General features: G+C 37.4%; 1 protein-coding gene and 1 pseudogene across 2 annotated transcripts in view; one reads left to right on the top strand and one right to left on the bottom strand.

Moving 5' to 3' along the window:
* Window positions 1-18,689, bottom strand: part of YES1 (YES proto-oncogene 1, Src family tyrosine kinase) — a 73,658-nt gene that overhangs the window by 27,347 nt on the left and 27,622 nt on the right. The window lies entirely within an intron of this gene.
* On the top strand, window positions 6,181-6,540 carry LOC113912358 (annotated as a pseudogene).

Raw genomic sequence — 18,689 nt, 5'->3', positions numbered from 1 at the left:
CTCAGCAGGGAGCCTGCTTCTCCCTCTACCTGCCACTCCCCCATGCTTGTGCTCCTACTCTCTATGACAAATAAAATAAATAAAATCTTTAAAAAAAGTTTTTTTTAAGTTATAAGGGAAAGCGTCTTTCACGTTTCACACTACTAACATACACATATATATTTATTAACATATATTTATTAGACACTAAGAAGAGCTGGAAATGTCAAGAAATGAACCCTTTGCTTAAAAAAAAAAGCACACAAATGTAGGAAACAGGTACAGTATTGTAAAATGTGAAAAATGCTGGAGTTGAGGTAGGTATAAAACACCCCAAGACTACAAAAGAAGTTATATGCTCTGCCTTGAGTGCTTGGGGAGATAAATTTTGCAAAACAGTGGCATCTGAGCTAGGTCTTAAAGAGCTGGAGATTTTGGGAAGAGGAAATAGGATATTCCAGGAATAATAAAAAGTGTGCACAATGGCTTAGATGTTTGAAAAGCATGGGGTGTTGAGGGAACAGAAAACTTTCTCTGTGACAGGAATATAAGGGGTATCTATCAGATCGTGGGACAGAGGCTAAAGGTAGAGGACAATTTACACATACAGGGAATTATTTTAGACTTTATCCAGGGAGCACCAAGAGTTATTCAAGACTTTTAAAAAGTGAACAGCAGGAGAAAATATGTGTTTAAAAATAACTGTGGTGGAAGTATGAATTACAGAACAGAAAGAAAGGAAGAATAATGGCAGTTAGTCAAGTTATAAACCTGCACTACCCCATACAAGAAAGGACAGAAGCAGAAACACCATGGAGCCAAAGATTAGAGGAAAATACTAAGGAAGTAAACATAAGTAGAAAACTGAAGTGTGGATGATCAGTTGGGTATAGGTAGAGGAGATATGAAGAAAAAGGAGTCGTTTATTCATTCATTCAAAAAGGAGTCATTCAGTCGTTATTCATTCATTCATTATTTACTGAACACTTTAAAAGAATTATGATGTGTGCGTTATGGGATGGATGACTCCAAAGTTTCTAGTTTGAACTGGGTGTAGAGTAATACCATAACTGAGGTAGAGAAGAGAGAAGCAGGTATTTCTGGACATGATTCATTCAGATATTAGTTTTAGGTGCCTTTGGGGCATCATGTTGAAAAGTCTTGTAGAGGATTGATAATATGTCAGCAAAAGGCAGAAACCAGAAAAAGTAAACAAAAACATTTTCACAAGGTACAGATTTAGAGGAGTATGAAGAATTAATACAATGGTGCAGGATACCTACAGATAACGGATAAACAGGCAAAGAAATTAGGAAGCAGCAATTAAGAGTTGGGAGTACTACCATAAATATAAAAACATGGTTGGAAAAGATAATCATCAACCTCAAGATAGTAGAATGGGGCGAAGTTTCAACTGTATCTGTGGCATTTTTTTTTTCTTAAAAGAAACATGAAGCAAATAGAGAAATAATAATGTATTAAATGTAGGTAATAGATATATAAATCTTTGCTTGATGTATTTTATAAAAAAAAAAAGAAAATGGCTAATAATGCTACAGACCAAAATGAAGTCAAGTAGTATTTCAACTGATTTTATTTATTTATTTTTAAAGATTTTATTTACTTATTTGACAGAGAGACACAAACAGGGGGAGTGTGAGAGGGAGAAGCAGACTTCCCGCTGAGCAGGGAGCCCGATGTGGAGCTTCATCTCAGGACCCTGGGATCATGACCTGAGCTGAAGGCAGATGCTTAAGGACTGAGCCAGCCAGGCACCCCTCAACTGATTTTAAAAGGCCAGGTGACTGGTAATTAGGAGCTCACTGGTGACTTTAGGAAGAGCATTTCTGCTACAGTGTCATGAAGATAAAAGCTATATTGCATTAAGTTGGGCAATAAATTAATGACTAGGCCATGAATGTGTGGAGAATTTTTGGAATGCAACACCTTCATAAATTGGGGACATACACTTTTATCAAGACGTTTTCTATTTCTTTGTCTAGTTCACTAAACCTGTCCTTCAGAGTCTTAGTGTAATCTAATACAGCAAACCATTGGGTTACTCAGCCATTCTCCTCCCTACTTTAATAAAAAAATGATTATCTGATTTTGTTTACCTTCCTTCTATTTGCCAATTTCTTCATGTTTCCAACCCTGGGTTGTAAATAATGTTTGATTCAAGCCACTCGTGTGGTCTTATCCCTTTCTCCAATTAACTGAGTAAGCCATGAGCATGGGCTTTTTGGAAGTTTTCCTCACTTATAAAAATGAATACAAAACAGGAATATTCCATTTTCCTTCCCTAAATGTTATCATCTATGATGCCTAAATCTGAGACAACCATCCAAGAATGACAAAGCACTCATCTGAAAGGAGGATACCAACATAGCAAGAATGGTAAGGCAGAAAGATAAAAGGAACTTGGGTCCTTCATGATACTGCTCAGGTATTGAACTGTAAAACCCTACTATAATCCTAGAAAACACACCTTAGCTCCAGAAATCTTATGTGAAATAATACCCACTGTGTAAGTCAGTTTTAGTCTGGTTCTCTGTTAACTTGCAGTTGGAAGGATCTTAAATGATAAATCACAGGACAATACTTAATACATTAATCCCTTTCAATCTGTCAGGATTCAATACACTGACAAAAATAGATCCCAAACTTCTTTCAAAATGTTTACTGAAATCTGGGATATCCTTAAAATTGTAAATCTCATACCCTAGAAAGATAAAATTAAAATTCTAAGCAAACTATTTCATACTGATATTTGATAGAGTATAATGTACATGAATATTTGCTGAAAGACTTTAACTCTTATTTTGAATACTACTGATATTTTAAGACTTCTCGAGAAATATATACTTAAAATTATGGAAATTTCTTCTCTTAGACACTACTAGAAACTTTTCCTAAAATATTTTTTAAATCCTTTGAAGTGTAATTTACATACTATAAAATGCACCCATTTAAAGTATGCAGTTCAATGACTTACAGCAAATGTTTTTAACTCTGCAACCAATGATACAATCACAATATAGAACATTTCAATCACCTACAAAAGGTTTGTTTGTACCCTTTTTTTAAAATTTTTTATTGTTATGTTAATCACCATATATTACATCATTTGTTTTGGTGTAGTGTTCCATGATTCATTGTTTGTTCATAACACCCAGTGCTCCATGCAGAATGTGCCCTCTTTAATACCCATCACCAGGCTAACCCATCCCCCTACCCTCCTCCCCTCTAGAAACCTCAGTTTGTTTTTCAGAGTCCATCATCTCTCCTGGTTCGGCTCCCCCTGACTTACTCCCCTTCATTCTTCCTCTCCTGCTATCTTCTTCTTTTTCTTTTTTCTTAAAATATGTTGCGTTATTTGTTTCAGAAGTACAGATCTGTGATTCAACAGTCTTGCACAATTCACAGCGCTCACCGTAGCACATACCCTCCCCAATGTCTATCACCCAGCCACCCCATCCCTCCCACCCCCGACCACTCCAGCAACCCTCAGTTTGTTCCTGAGATTAAGAATTCCTCATATCAGTGAGGTCATATGATACATGTCTTTCTCTGATTGACTTATTTCACTAAGCATAACACCCTCCAGTTCCATCCACGTCGTTGCAAATGGCAAGATCTCATTCCTTTTGATGGCTGCATAATATTCCATTGTGTATATATACCACATATTCTTTATCCATTCATCTGTCGATGGACATCTTGGCTCTTTCCACAGTTTGGCTATTGTGGACTGTTTGTACCCTTTTCCTATCAATACCAATCCCAGCCCTAGACAACCCACTAATTTGTTTTCTCTAACTCAAAATTTACCAGTTTTAGAGTTTGACATAAATAGATTCATACCATATGGAGTTTCTTGCATCTGGTTTCCCCACCCCCCAAGCACTGTCTGTCTCAGATACTTCCATGTTGCTGCATAGATAAGTAGTTCACTAATTTTTATTTCTAAATAGAATTCCACTATATGAATATACCATTATTTGTTTATCCATTCACCTGTTGATGAGTATATGGGTTGTTCCACTTTGGGGCTAATATAATAAAGTAGCTATGAACATTCCTGTATAAGACTTTGTGTGGGTACATAGCTCATACTCCACCACCATAAATACCAAGGAATGGAACCACTTGGTCATATAGTTAAGCATACCCTTTACCATAAGAAGCTGCTGAACCGTTTTCCATAGCAGCTGTACCATTTTGTATCCTCACAAGCACTGAATGTGAATTCCAGTTGCTCCACATTCTCAACACTTCTAAGTCTTTCTTTTCCCTCTCAAAAACCCGCCATATGTATGACCCTCATGGTAGCCAAAAACCTATAATAGATAAAAAATATAGAGAAAGAAAGCTAAGCATAACACTAAAGAAAATCATCAACTGCAAGGAAGAACAGCAAGAGAAGAAACAGCATTACAAAAACAATTAGGAAACAATTAACAAAATGGCAATGAGTATTTACCTGTCAATAGTTACTTTAAATGTAAATATGTAAATGGTTTAAATGCTCCAATCAAAAGACATAAGGGGACAGAATGGATTAAAAAAAACCAAGACCCATCTATGCTACCTACCTATAAGAGATATACTTCAAACCTAAAGACACATAGACTGAAAGTAAAGGGATGGAAAAAGATATTGCCTGCAAATAAGAGCAAAAAAGGAGGCCAGGGTAACAATACTTATATCAGACAAACCAGACTTTAAAAAAAAAAGACTGTAGGGGCAGCTGGGTGGCTCAGCCAGTTAAACGTCTGCCTTGGGCTTGGGTCATGATCTCAGGGTCTTGGGATCGAACCCCACATCTGGCTCCCTGCTCAGTGGGGAGCCTGCTTCTCCCTCTCACTCTCCCTCTGTGCTCTCTCTTTCTCAAAGAAATAAAGCCTTTAAAAAAAAAAGAGAGAGAAAGAAAAAAAATGAGGACATAGCCTTAAGAAAAAAAAAGACTCTAACAAGAGGCAAAAGAGGCATTACCTACTGCTAAAGGGATCAATCCAATATGAGGATATAACAATTGTAAATATCTACATACCCAACACGGGAGCACCTAAATACATAAAGCAAGTATTAACAGACATAAAGGAGACTGACACTAACTAGAATAGTATTAGGGGACTTTCATATCCCACCTACATCAATGCAGAGATCATCTTCTCAGAAAATCAATGAGGAAACAGTGCCTTTGAATGTCACATTAAACTAGATGGACTTAACAGATATGCACAGAACATTCCGTCCAAAAAAAACCAGAATACACATATTCCAGTACACATGGAACATTCTCCAGGATAAGTCATGTTAGGCCACAGAACAAGCCTCAATAAATTTAAGAAAACTGAAATTATATCAAGCATCTTTTCCAATTACAATGGTATGAAATTAAAAATCAATTACAAGGAAAAAAACTGGAAAAGAACAAACACGTGGAAGCTAAACAACACACTACTAAACAACAAATGGGTCAATGAAGAAACCAGAGAGGATATAAAAATATCCATGGAGACAAATGAAAATAAAAACAAACCAGTCTAAAATCTTTGGGACTCAGTGAAAACAGTTCTAAGAGGGAAATTTATAATAATCCTGGCCTACTCTAAGAAACAAGAAAAATCTTAAAAACAAAAAAACCCTAATCTTATATTTAAAGAAACTATAAAAAGAACAAAGCCCAAAGTTAGTAGAAGGAAGGAAATCATAAAGATCAGAGCAGAAACAAGTGATATGGAGACTAAAAAACAATAGAAAAGATAAATGACGCCAAGAGTTGGTTCTGTGAAAAGATAAAACTGACAAACCCTTTGTTAGACACATCTTAAAAAAAAGAACACAGACATAAAAAGAGAGACAGAGAAAAGAGGGAGACAGGGGGCACACAAATGAATAAAATCAAATGAAAGAGAAGTAACAACTGACACCACAGATGTACAAAGGATTGTAAGAGACTACTGTGAAAAATTATATGCAAATAAACTGAAAAACCAAGAAGAAATGGATAAATTCCTAAAAACATTCCATCTTCAAAACAATCATCTGAACAGACTAATTACTAGTAACAAAATTGAAGTGGTAATCAGAAAACTCCCTACAAACAAAAGTTCGGGGCCAGATGGATTTACAAGGGAATTCTACCAAACATTTAAGAAGAGTTAATATCTAGCTCTCCAGGGTCCTGCTTCAAAGATGACCAAGGAGAGAAGGAATAATGGTTGTGCCAAAAAGGGCTGAAGCCACTTGGGGCCTATTCACTGTACCAACCATGCCCGTTGCATGCCCATTAATCTTAATGCCCACAAGGCCATTAAGAAGTTCATTATTCAGACCACAGTAGAGGCCACCACCTTCAGGGACATTTCTGAAGTGACTGTCTTCAATGCCTATGTGCTTCCCAAGCTGTATGTGAAACTATATTATTGCGTGAGTTGTGCCACTCACAGCAAGGTAGTAAGGTATTGCTCCTGTGAAGCACGGAAGGACTGAACACCCCCACCCCGATTCAGACCCATGGGTGCTGCCCCACGACCTCCACCAAAGCCCACATAAGGAGCTAAAATCCTTAAGAATTGAAGAAAAGCTGTTCTCCAGGAAAAAAAAAATAAATGGCAATTATACTTCAAAAAAAAAAAAAGAGTTAATATGTATTATCCTCAAACTATTCCAAAAATAGAAGAGGAAGGAAAGCTTCCAAACACATTCCACAATGCCAGCATTACCCTGATACCATAACCAAAGACACTAGGGGAAAAAAGGCCACAGGCCAATATCCCTGATAAACATAGATGCAAAAATCCTCAACAAATTATTAGCAAACCTCATTCAACAATACACTAAAAGGATCTTTCACCATAATCAAGTAGGATTTATTCCAGGGATGCAAGGATGGTTCAATATTTGCGAATTATCAACGTGACACACAACAGTAACCAAATGAAGGATAAAAATCATATTATCATCTCAATAGACGCAGAAAAAGAATCTAAATACCACGTCCATTCATGATAAAAAAAAAAATTCTCAACAAAGTGGGTTTAGAGGGAACATACCTCAACATAATAAAGGCCATATAAGAAAAACCCACAGCCAGCATCCTACTCAATGGTGAAAACACTGACAGCTTTTCCTCTAACATCAGGAACAAGACAAGAATGTCCATGTCTCTCCATTTTTATTCAACATAGTACTTGAAGTCCTACCCACAGTAATCAAAGAAAAAAAAGAAGAAATAAAATACATCCAAATTGGCAAGGAGGAAGTAAAACTGTCACTATTTGCAGATGAAGTGATATGATATATAATCTAAAAGACTCCACCAGGGGCACCTGAATGTTTCAATCGTTAGGCGTCTGCCTTCGGCTCAGGTCATGATCCCAGAGTTCTGGGACTGAGCCCTGCATTGGGCTCTGCTCAGCAGGAAGCCTGCTTCTCCCTCTCCCATTCCCCCTGCTTGTGTTCCCTCTCTTGCTGTCTCTCTCTATCAAATGAATAAATAAAATCCTTAAAAAAAAATTTAAAAAAAATAAAAGACTCCACCAAAAAACTACTGACTAAACGAATTTAGTAAAGTTGCAGGATATAAATTTAATATACAGAAATCTGTTGCATTTCTACACACTAGTAACAGTAGCATAAAGAGAAATTTCGAAAACAATCCCTTTTACAATTACACTAAATAAATAAATAACTAGGAATAAATTTACCCTAAGAAGTAAAAGACCTGTACATTGAAAACTATAAAACACTGATGAAAAGAACTGAAGGCAACACACATGGAAAGGTATACCATGTTCATGGATCAGAAGAATTAATATTGGTAAAATGTCTATAATACCCAAAGCAATCTACAGATTCAATGCAATCCCTATCAAAATACCAAGAGCATTTTCCACAGAATTAGAATCCTAGTATTTGTTGGATGGAACTACAAAAGACCTAAATGGCCAAAGCAATCTTGAGAAAGAACAACAAAGCTGAGGTATCATAATCCCAGATTTCAAGATATACTACAGAGTTATAGTAATCAATTAAACAGTATGGTACTGGCACATAAACAGACCCACTGGTCAATGGAATAGAAGAGAGAGCCCAAAAATAAACCCAAGCTTATGTGGTCAATTGATCCATGACAAAGGAGGAAAGAATACACAATGGGGAAAAGACAGTCTTTCAATAAAGTCTTTCAATAAAGGGTGTTGGGAAAACTGGACAGCTCCATGCAAAAGAATAAAACTGGACCACTTATCCCATACACAACAATAAACTCAAAAATGAAAAACAAAACAAAACTCAAAAATGTATTAAAAACTTAAATGTGAGATCTGAAACCATAAAACCCCTAAAACAAAAACAACACAAGCAGTAATCTCTTTGACATCAGCCTTAGCAACATATTTTTGGATAGGTCTCCTGCAAGGAAAACAAAAGCAAACATAAACTATTGGGACTACACCAAAATGAAAAGCTTTTTCCCACGGCAAAGGAAACCATCAACAAAATAAAAAGGCAACCCAGTGAATGGAAGAGGATATTTGCAAGTTATGTATCTGATAAGGGGTTAGTACCCAAAATATATAAAGAACTTAAAGAAATCAACACCAAAATAACAAAAATGTGGTTGACAAATGGGCAGAAGAACTGAGTAGACATTTTTCCAAAGAAGACATACACATGAAAAGACAAAAGACACATGAAAAGATGTTCAACATCACTAGTCATCAGGGAAAGGCAAATCAAAACCACAATGAGATATCACCTCCCAGCAGTCAGAATGATTAAATCAGAAAGAAATAACAAGTATTGGTGAAGATGTAGAGAAAAGGAACCCTTATGCACTGTTGGTGGTAATGGAAATCGGGGCAGCCACTGTGGAAAACAGCATGGAGGTCCCTCTAAAACTTAAAAATAGAACTATGTGATTTACTTTTTCCACTACTGGGTATTTACCCAAAGAAAACAAACACTAATTCAGAAAGCTACATGCACCCTTATGTTTACTGCAACATTATTTACAATAGCCAAGATACAGAAGCAACCTAAGTATCTCCATTAATAGAGATAAACGGATAGGGGTGCCTGGGTGGCTCAGTTGGTTAAGCATCTGACTCTTGATCTCAGAGTCTTGATCTCAGGATCATGAGTTCGAGCTCTGTGTTGGGCTCCATGATGGGTGTGGAGCCTACTTAAAAAAAATTTATTTTTAAATAAATGGATAAAGATGTGATAGACACACACACACACACACACTGGAATATTTCTCTGTCCCAAAAACGAATGAGATTTTGACATCTGCAACGACATGGATGGACCGAGAAGGTATTATGCTAAGTGAAATAAATTACCAATTCAATATCTATTACATACAGGGCTACTCACATTCTCAATTTCTGTTACACTTTGGTAACTTACAGCTTTTGAGATTTGTCTAATTATCCAAATTGTTAAATTTATATTAGCATAAAATTGTTCATAATGTTTCTTTATTAACGTACTTTAGTATCACAGCCCTTGGACGTTTCTATTAAAAGTTCTGAATGATCAACAAGGACTTTGCTAGCTAGAAAAAACTCAAATGCCTCCCCATCCTCTATGACCTCAAAGGGCTATTAGCTCATATCAACCTGGTCAACCCTTTGCCTGGCTTTATAGTTTCATTCTACACACATGTTCCAGAATTCAGAGAAAAATAAAAAGTCAGAGAGACTCCTACAGAAGCTTTTAGAATTATTTTCCTACAAAGTGTCCTTCTTTTGCAATTTTGCCCTGTAACTTTCAACTGCCTCAGCCTCGATGAATTCTGATCTCTGTCTCCTCAATTTGTTGAGACCACTGTCCTTTGCCCAAGATTCCTCTCTCTGCTCTGTAATTCAGACTGTGCCTCTAGGCAGGAAGTTGGGGTGATTAGGTGACCATACAGCTGACTTGTTTGTTTCCCTTATTTCAGGGATCATAGTCCTGCACTGCTGTTGTCCAACATCTGAAAACAGTTGTTTCATATGTTTTGTTCAGATTTTCAGTTTTTAATGTTCTCAAAAATTAATCCCTAGAAAAAACATTTCATTCCCTGGTTTTAATGTCACTAAAGTGCAGAGAGTATTAATTTCTAAATAAATTTGTACTTCAGTTTATGTAACAGATTTATTCTTTAATAATGATCACTTTCAAACAAATGAACATTTTAAGTATTTACTGTAATTGGTTAAAGTACTGTGTGGGACTCTCCTTTTAATTTCAAGAAAGGGGGTGCCTGGGTGGCTCAGTCATTAAGCGTCTGCCTTCGGCTCAGGTCATGATCCCAGGGCCCTAGGATCGAGCCCTGCATCGGGCTTCTTGCTCAGTGGGAAGCCTGCTTCTCCCTCTCCCACTCCCCCTGCTTGTGTTCCCTCTCTTGCTGTGTCTCTCTCTGTCATATAAATAAATAAAATCTTAAAAATTTTTTTTTCAAGAAAGAAAAATAATTTTTAAATAAGTATCATTTCCTTATGTGCCCACATGGTAAGTCTAAAATTTATAGCTTAATGCTCGGCAGGCTGTTTTGAACTCAAGAAGGGGTTTTATTCTAAAGATAAAAATGGTAATGGGGAGAAGTTAAAAATCTCATATAAGTCAGAAACTACAGAACAATCTGATCATACAGATTAATCCCAAAAGGCTGTTGTTTCAGTTCGAATGCATATCTTGACAGTAGGTTATCACTGCTTTATTGCTAGGAGCTTATTACTTCCCTACCATATGTGGATTCAGCATCTCTATTTCAGTATTCCTGATGCTTTAACTAACTATTTGCTCTGCTGGGATAGCTGTTCCCTACCTCATAACTTCTACTTACAATTTTGATTCATTTGTGGTCTACTCCAGGTTCCTGTAATTTCCCACAGCCACTGCTTGATTTGCCTATTTCTGAGTTTGCACTGATATGAAGGAGAGTAAAAGCAAAAGCCCTAACTTGCTGACCAGTTATGGTTTGGCCATCGGGTGCTCACCTTTCCTTAAGAGACTGTGAGTCTAGAAGGTACCATCACGTCTGTTCTGTTTAGTGTAAGTTCTTGCTTTTAGCCATATGAAGGCCCATTTTAGCAAAACAAAGTGAAAACCTTTCAAACTGAAATAGATTTCTGTGTTAGAATCAGGTTAATACAGTTGACTTTTTTTTTTTAAGATTTTATTTATTCATTTGAGACACAGAGATACAGAGAGAGAGAGAGAGCAGGAGCAGGGGGAGAGGCAGAGGGAGAGGAAGAAGCAGGCTCCCCGCTGAGCCAGGAGCCCGATGTGGGGCTCGATCCCATGGGATCATGACCTGAGCCGAAGGCAGACACTTAACCATCTGAGCCACCCAGGCGCCCCGACAGAGTTGACTCTTGAACAAGTTTGATTACGCAGGTCTACTTATACAGATTTTTTACAGTACTGTAAATATTTTCTCTTCCCTATGATTTTCTTAACATTTTCTTTTTTCTTTACTGTAAGAATGCAGTGTTTAATACATGTAACATAAAAAATATGTGTTAACTGATTGTTTATGTTATTGTTAAGGCTCCTGGTTAATAGTAGACTACTAGTTGTTAAGTTTTTGGGGAGTCGAAAGTTACACATGAATTTTTGACTGTTCAAGGGTCAAATGTATATGCCACGTTTTACCTTGATTCCTCATCACACCTGAACTACTTTCTCACCTTCCCTGGATAATGGGCAAGAAAAAACGTGGAACTAAAAATATCAAGAGTTTTGTTGATGAGGCAAGTTCTCAGGAGCGGAGAAGTAAAATGGTCCCTTTACCATTTCTCATATGACTGTCCTGTCATCCCCCAAAAGAATGCAAATTATTGTACCTGAAAACCAGGGCCATTACATTTGTCTTTTGTTTCAAATTCCTGTAGGAAATAAAGGATTAAAGTAGTGACAACAAGAAATGCTACCAAATATTTCAGATACTCAGGCATTCTCTTTCTTCAACCTTTGGCCTTTGATAATCCTGTCTGTTTCAACTTTACCACCCATTTTAGCAAAATTTATTCCAACTTCCCTACATTTCTCATACTTGCTTAAAATATAGTCTAAATTTTTTGGATTTCTGACTGTGCTTGCTGCTTCCACTACATTAAAACTGCCCACTAAGTTCCCCAATTAACTCCACATTGCTAATCCAATAGTCAATTTCCAGTCATCATGTTACTTGAGCTGTCAGCCACACTGGACACAGGGATCATCTCTTTTCCTAAAAATGCTTTCTACCTGGTTTCTAGGACACAACCCTCCTAGTCCTCCCCCTACTACGTAGCCCCAGTTACTTCTCTAACCTCATCTCCAACACTTACTTGCCCCAGTTCTGCCACAGCCTTCTTCCTGTATCCTTCAGATGGGCCATGTCAGACCACTGCACTTTCCTCTCTCTGCCTGGAAAGCTCTTACCAGACACCTGCACAGCTTATCCCTCAGCTTCTTTAAGTCTTTGTGCTGACACCTTTGTGCTGTCATCCTACACCTGTATGGATGTACAGCATAGTAGTTAAGAGCAAAGACTTTACAGACAAAATATCTGGGTTCAAAGTCTGGGTCCACCACTTAGTGTGTGAGCTTTTGGCAAGTTACTCAACCTTTCTGTGCCTCAGTTTCCTCAACTACAAAATGCGGATATTAAAAGTAAGCCTCCTAGAGTTGTTGAGGGCTAAATGAGTTATCTGTAATGCACCTAAACAGTACCTGGCATATATTACTCATTCATGGTGATGATTTTGATAACGATGGCTCCCCTCTCCAGAATATAACAGGAAAATTGAAAAAAAAATTATTAGGGGTGCCTGGGTGGCTCAGTTGGTTAAGCGACTGCCTTCGGCTCGGGTCATGATCCTGGAGTCCCGGGATCGAGTCCCTTATCAGGCTCCCTGCTCGGCGGGGAATCTGCTTCTCCCTCTGACCCTCTTCCCTCTTGTGCTCTGTCTCTCATTCTCTCTCTCTCAAATAAATAAATAAAATCTTTGAAAAAAATTATTAAAGTATAACACATGCACAGAAAAGTAAACATAACAAATGTACACCTCAGTGAATTAGCAGAAACTGAATACCAATGTAACTCATCACTCAGATCAAGAAATGTACTGCCAGCAACCATTCTACTGGAAATACACCTTGCAGTAGATTGCTGGGTCAGACTATACACTGCTGAACAGTTTTCCAGGGTGGCTGTACCAGTTTATACTCCCAACAGCAAAGTATGAGAGTTACCATTGCTTCACATCTTCACTAGTACTTGGCATTTTCAATCTGTCTGGTGGACATGTAGTGAGTGGTCTCTCATTATGATTTGAACTTTACACTCACAATTACTAATAAAGAGTGCCTTTACATGTTTATTGGCCAGTCTCCTTTGTGAAATGTCTGTTCAAAACACTTGTTCATTTTTCTATAGGGCTGTTTTTTTTTTAATGATCTACAGGCATTCTCTATATTTTCTAAATACCAGAGGAGTGACATTTTTATCCCCTTCACCTATGTCTCCTAGAACAAAGCTAAGAACGTATGAATGAATGCTTGTTTTGTCTGTCTTCAGATCACCTCCATTTCTACAACTCTGCTTCATAATCTGCAATTTATGGTGATTCTCAACCTCTAATTCTACCAAAAGAGGTTCTAACATGTTGACTACCTAATAATCTTTACAAAGTAAAGATTTATAAAGACTTTATAAAGATTTATTAAGGTATTCCAGGTTAACTTCCCCAATTTACTTTCCTAACCTGCTTTTCCCATCACTTAAACTTCCAAAACACAGGCTTAAGGACTGGGGAAGATAAAAAGGCCAATTAGAAGTTAACTACACAGGGGCACCTGGGTGGCTCAGTCGTTAAGCGTCTGCCTTCGGCTTAGATCATGATCCCAGAGTCCTGGGATTGAGCCCTGCATTGGGCTCTGCTGGGGGGGGGGGGCCCTAGGGGGCCCTGCTTCTCCCTCTCCCACTCCCCCTGCTTGTGTTCCCTCTCTCGCTGTCTCTCGCCGTCAAATAAATAAATAAATAAAATCTTAAAAAAAAAAAGTTAACTACACAAATCAGAGACTGTGTTTTAGGCTGAAATAGCAGGATGTTCAGAATCCCACAGACGAGAGAACAAAGTGGATTTTGAAACCTCAAGTAGTTCAGTGCTGAAGTATAACATAAAATAAGAGGTAAGAGGAGGCCAGAATAAATAGCAACAGGGAACAGAGCTTATGTCACAAGGATTTTTTTTTTTAAGACTTTATTTATTGAGAGCGTTCTAGTGTGCACATGAGTAGGGGAGGGGCAGAGGGAGAGAGAGGAAGATAACCTCAGGCAGACCTGTGCTGATGTGGAGCCCAGCATGGGGCTTGTTCTCATGACCCCAAGATCATGACCTGAGCTGAAATCAAGAGTCAGGAGCTTAACTGACTGAGCCACCCAGCCACCCAGGCACCCCTGTCACAAGGATCTTCTATTTCCTTCTAATTAACACAAACTACTTTATATATATGGACATTCATTTCATTTTTGTTGAAAGAATAACTTGGTTCTGAATAATTCTATCCAACAACCCAACAAATTGTTTCCCCCAAAAGGACCAAGCATAGAAAGAGTTCTATAAATACTTGCAGGTTTTCCAACCATTTCCTAACTTACCAATTATGTAAGTCAGATAAAAATGTTTTTCAACTTTATATATATGTAGATGGTCATATATTGGAATTACCTATAGTGAACCTGCTCTGTAACAGTGTGACTAATAGAGCTGGAACAAATTTGGTATATTTCTTAATGCATCTAGCTCAATCATTAGCACATGACACCATGTGTTAAGGTATTTTGTTTTAATAATATTTTATACTTTGACAATGCTTTGTTTCCAAAGTCCTTTATTACTTAATCTGATCCCATAATAATCCTAATATGTTACCAGCAAAAGAGTAGGGAAAGGGTGCCTGGGTGGCTCAGTTGGTTAAGCGACTGCCTTCGGCTCAGGTCATGATCCCGAGGTCCTGGGATCGAGCCCCGCATCGGGCTCCCTCCTCCTCAGGGACCCTGCTTCTCCCTCTCCCTCTGCCTGCCGCTCCCCCTGCTTGTGCTCTCCCTCTCTCTGTCAAATAAATAAATAAAATATTAAAAAAAAAAAGTAGGGATAATCTCTACATCATATAAGGAACCTGAAGCCTGGGAAGGTTGACTTGCTCAAGGAGATGAGGCTGAGTCTTCTGAGTTCTAGGTTACCTTCTTTCCGATACCCATTCAGAGCCTCTAGGGAAGCCTTGTGTATACCATTTTCTGTTCTTTGATAAGTTATTAAATATTAGCCCTTTAGAAAATGTTACAAACATGGTAACACTATTGGCAGCCAGCTTCACTCCCCGAAGTCTAACTGAAAATAGTACTCCACACCTCTGCACCATGATCATATTGCTTTATTATTAGTAATAGTGATTAATATTTCTCAATTTAACATACTTTTGAACCTTTAAAAAATTTAAATGTACACTGTATCTGTAAACTAATTCTGGCAAGCTAAGCAATTATTACATTATATGCTGTATCCAGTGGTGGGGTGGAGGGAGCCCTAGTTTGGCATTTTGCGCAGATGGCTCCAGTTTACAACTAAGCTTTAAATCTGTAAGAAATCCCAAAGAAAAAAATTTATAGAATTAATCATAAGATATGAAATGATCAGTTCTCCACAGGTCACAGTGCTCTATAGACCATAAACATAAGGGACGATTTTCTTTAACTTTTACTTTTAAATTTCCTCCCTTTAGCATAAAGCACAAAGGGCAGGCAGGACTAGGAAAGAATAGAAAACATAGATGGAAAGGAGGAAACAGCAGACTACTAAAGGGCGTGCACTTTGTCTTGTAAAAGCAAACAAAGAACTTAATTTTCCAAGAGTCAAAGGAGAACAGAAAATGTGAGCAATGGAAAACTGAGCTTGCCCTGCTCAGTGATAGCAATTTTCTACCTTTTTTTTTTTTTCATTTTAGATACACAAACAATCGACGTTAAAGAAAAAGTAAACCCGTTCATTCTGAATTCCTCTTTGGTTTCTTTAATGAAATCTGGTTATGTTTTCTTTAATGAAATCTGGCATAAGATCAGCCATAAGAAACACCTGATGTAAAAAAATATGTAAAGAATTGTAAAGAAGGGGTGCCTGGGTGGCTCAGTCAGTTAAGCATCTGCCTTTGGTTCAGGTCATGAACTCAGGATCTTGGGATCAAGCCCTGAGTCAGCTCCCTGCTCAGTGGGGAGCCTGCTTCTGCCTCTCACTGCTCCCCCCTGCTTGTGCGCTCTTTATCAAATAAATAAAATCTAAAAAAAAAAATTGTAAAGAATACTTAAAATGTATTATATTAGGAATTGTGGTAGCCCCAAGATTTTATTTTTTTAAGCCCCAAGATTTTAAAAAAATTATTATATTCAAATGGAACAGATCTGAATTACGAAGATACCAGGTAAGTTAATTACCTTTGGCCACTTTAGGCAATTATTAAAAACAGTTTGTTGGTAGAAAGACACATGTAAATATTTATCAGGCATAATTCCCTCTACAAATTCACTGAACTTTTGAAAAATTAAGCTGATTTTATACCTATCTTAAAAAGATTCTTTAAAAAGGTTTATTTGAGAGAGGGAGAGCACAGATGGAGAAGCAGACTCCCCACTGAGCTGAGACCCCCCCCCCCGATGTGGGGCTCGACCCCAGGACCCTGAGATCATGACCTGAGCTGAAGCAGACGCTTAACCAACCGAGCCACCCAGGCGCCCCCTCTCTTAAAAATTTTTATCCTCTCAGATTTTCACTTTATCTACTACTGTCCTTTACCAAGATTTTATACCTTCAAATCACAGTAAATAATTAGACATTACTTTCAGACCGAAGAGCAGGAGAAATTAGATACACATTTTTAGAAAGTTTATAAAATTGACCTGAAAATCTTTTAATTTTCCCCAAATTCCCACTTTTACTTTATTCCCACCATGCTTTTGCTGTAACAATACCCTGAGTTTCAATGTATGTTTTAGCCAATAAATTTAAAACTTTGAAGTTTAATTGGTATATAAATTGAATATACAATTATACACATGAAATTAATACAGAAGATTTGGGGAGAGGAAGCTTTCAGCAACAGAAGTAACAAGCAAGGAGTAGTCAAATGTGCTTCAAAAACCAAAATAAGTCACATGAATCACATGAAGGGGAGCATAGCTGGAGATGAGCTGGGAAGTAAGGCAAGAAGAAATCAGTTTAATCTGTTACAGTTCTCAGAGACTAGGAACCTTTCTGATCTTTGATAATACCTCTTGGTGCAGGTCTTATATTCTGTTCAACCACGAGCCTTTTCTCAGGAATTAGCAGAAGCTATACACATGGCTCTCATACTCAAGCTAATGTTTCTAGTAATAGGAGTAAGAAAAAAGTTTTTTTTTAAATAAGTTTTAATTGATATCCAAGAATTTAATTTCTGCATATTATGTATATCTAAAAACCATTTTCCAAAAAAATTTGTTTTGAATTTTAGAAGTTACAAACATGTTTTTAATATATGTGCTGCCAAAGCAAACACAATAAACATGTTTATTTTTTTTTTTTTAAGATTTTATTTATTTGAGAGAGAGAGCAGGAGCACGAGCAGGGGGAGGGGCAAATGGAGAGGGAGCAGCAGACTCGCCACTGGGCAGGGAGCCTGACAAGGGATTCAATTCCAGGACCCTGGGATCACGACCTGAGCCGAAGGCAGACGCCAACTGACTGAGCCATGCAGGTACCCCTAAACATGTTCTTTTAAAATGCTGTCCTTTTTTAGCTTATTTTCCTACGTAATATCCTTTCTCAAGCAAGATGATATATTACTACATGTAGTTTATTTTGTTAGAATTTGATACAAATTAAATGCTTCAAAATTTTAATTACCCAATGTTAAAAAAGACTTAATTTTTAACTTTCATTAAGAAAATTCTATCCTGTCCTCAATAAATAAAAAAGTATGGTTTTGGTATATATTAGATACTTAAATGTTTATTGTTTAATATTCTTAGCCTTTTTCATTCAGAATCAATGCCAATATAATTGCCTGGATATCTACTAGGTAAATGGATATGGTAATTACCAATTTTGCCTTTAAATAGGCCTCTTTTTTCTTCTACAGTCTACAGAATAATGGTAATTATACAGTAGAATGGCAAAGACAAGCAATGACTTTCTAGCAATTTGCTGCAAAAGAACATGGTTTACTTTTTAAATAGAAAAAGTCTCTCAGATCTTCTAAAATATAAAAACTTATTACATATGTACCTGCAGACATTCTCTTCCAGAAACAAAGGGTGAAAATGAAAGATTAGTTCTAGTTTTGCCAAAATACCCACTCACTATAACAGGCTCTTTTAGCTGGGCAGCCACTGGAACACCTTCCAGGAATCTCAAATTTACCAACTCCAAAATGGGACCTGTCATCTTTCCCATCAAAACCCACTCTTCCTTCTCTGTCACCCATGTTTCAATCAATGGTAAGTACATACTGCCTTAGTCAGACTCCTGAGAGCCATTCTTAACTCATACCCCATATTATCAACGAGTCACCAGGACCTGACCATACTACCCTGTAATCTCCAAAATTCTTCCACTTTTCCAACTACTACTTCACTTGGCTACTAGTTATTTACTGTCTGTACTACTGCAAAAACTTCCTTAACTGACCTCTAT

The sequence above is a fragment of the Zalophus californianus genome, chromosome 14 (genome assembly GCF_009762305.2).
Source record: "Zalophus californianus isolate mZalCal1 chromosome 14, mZalCal1.pri.v2, whole genome shotgun sequence".
NCBI lineage: Eukaryota > Metazoa > Chordata > Mammalia > Carnivora > Otariidae > Zalophus > Zalophus californianus.
Note: the sequence above shows the minus strand (reverse complement) of the source record. Positions and strands in the feature narration are given on the sequence as shown.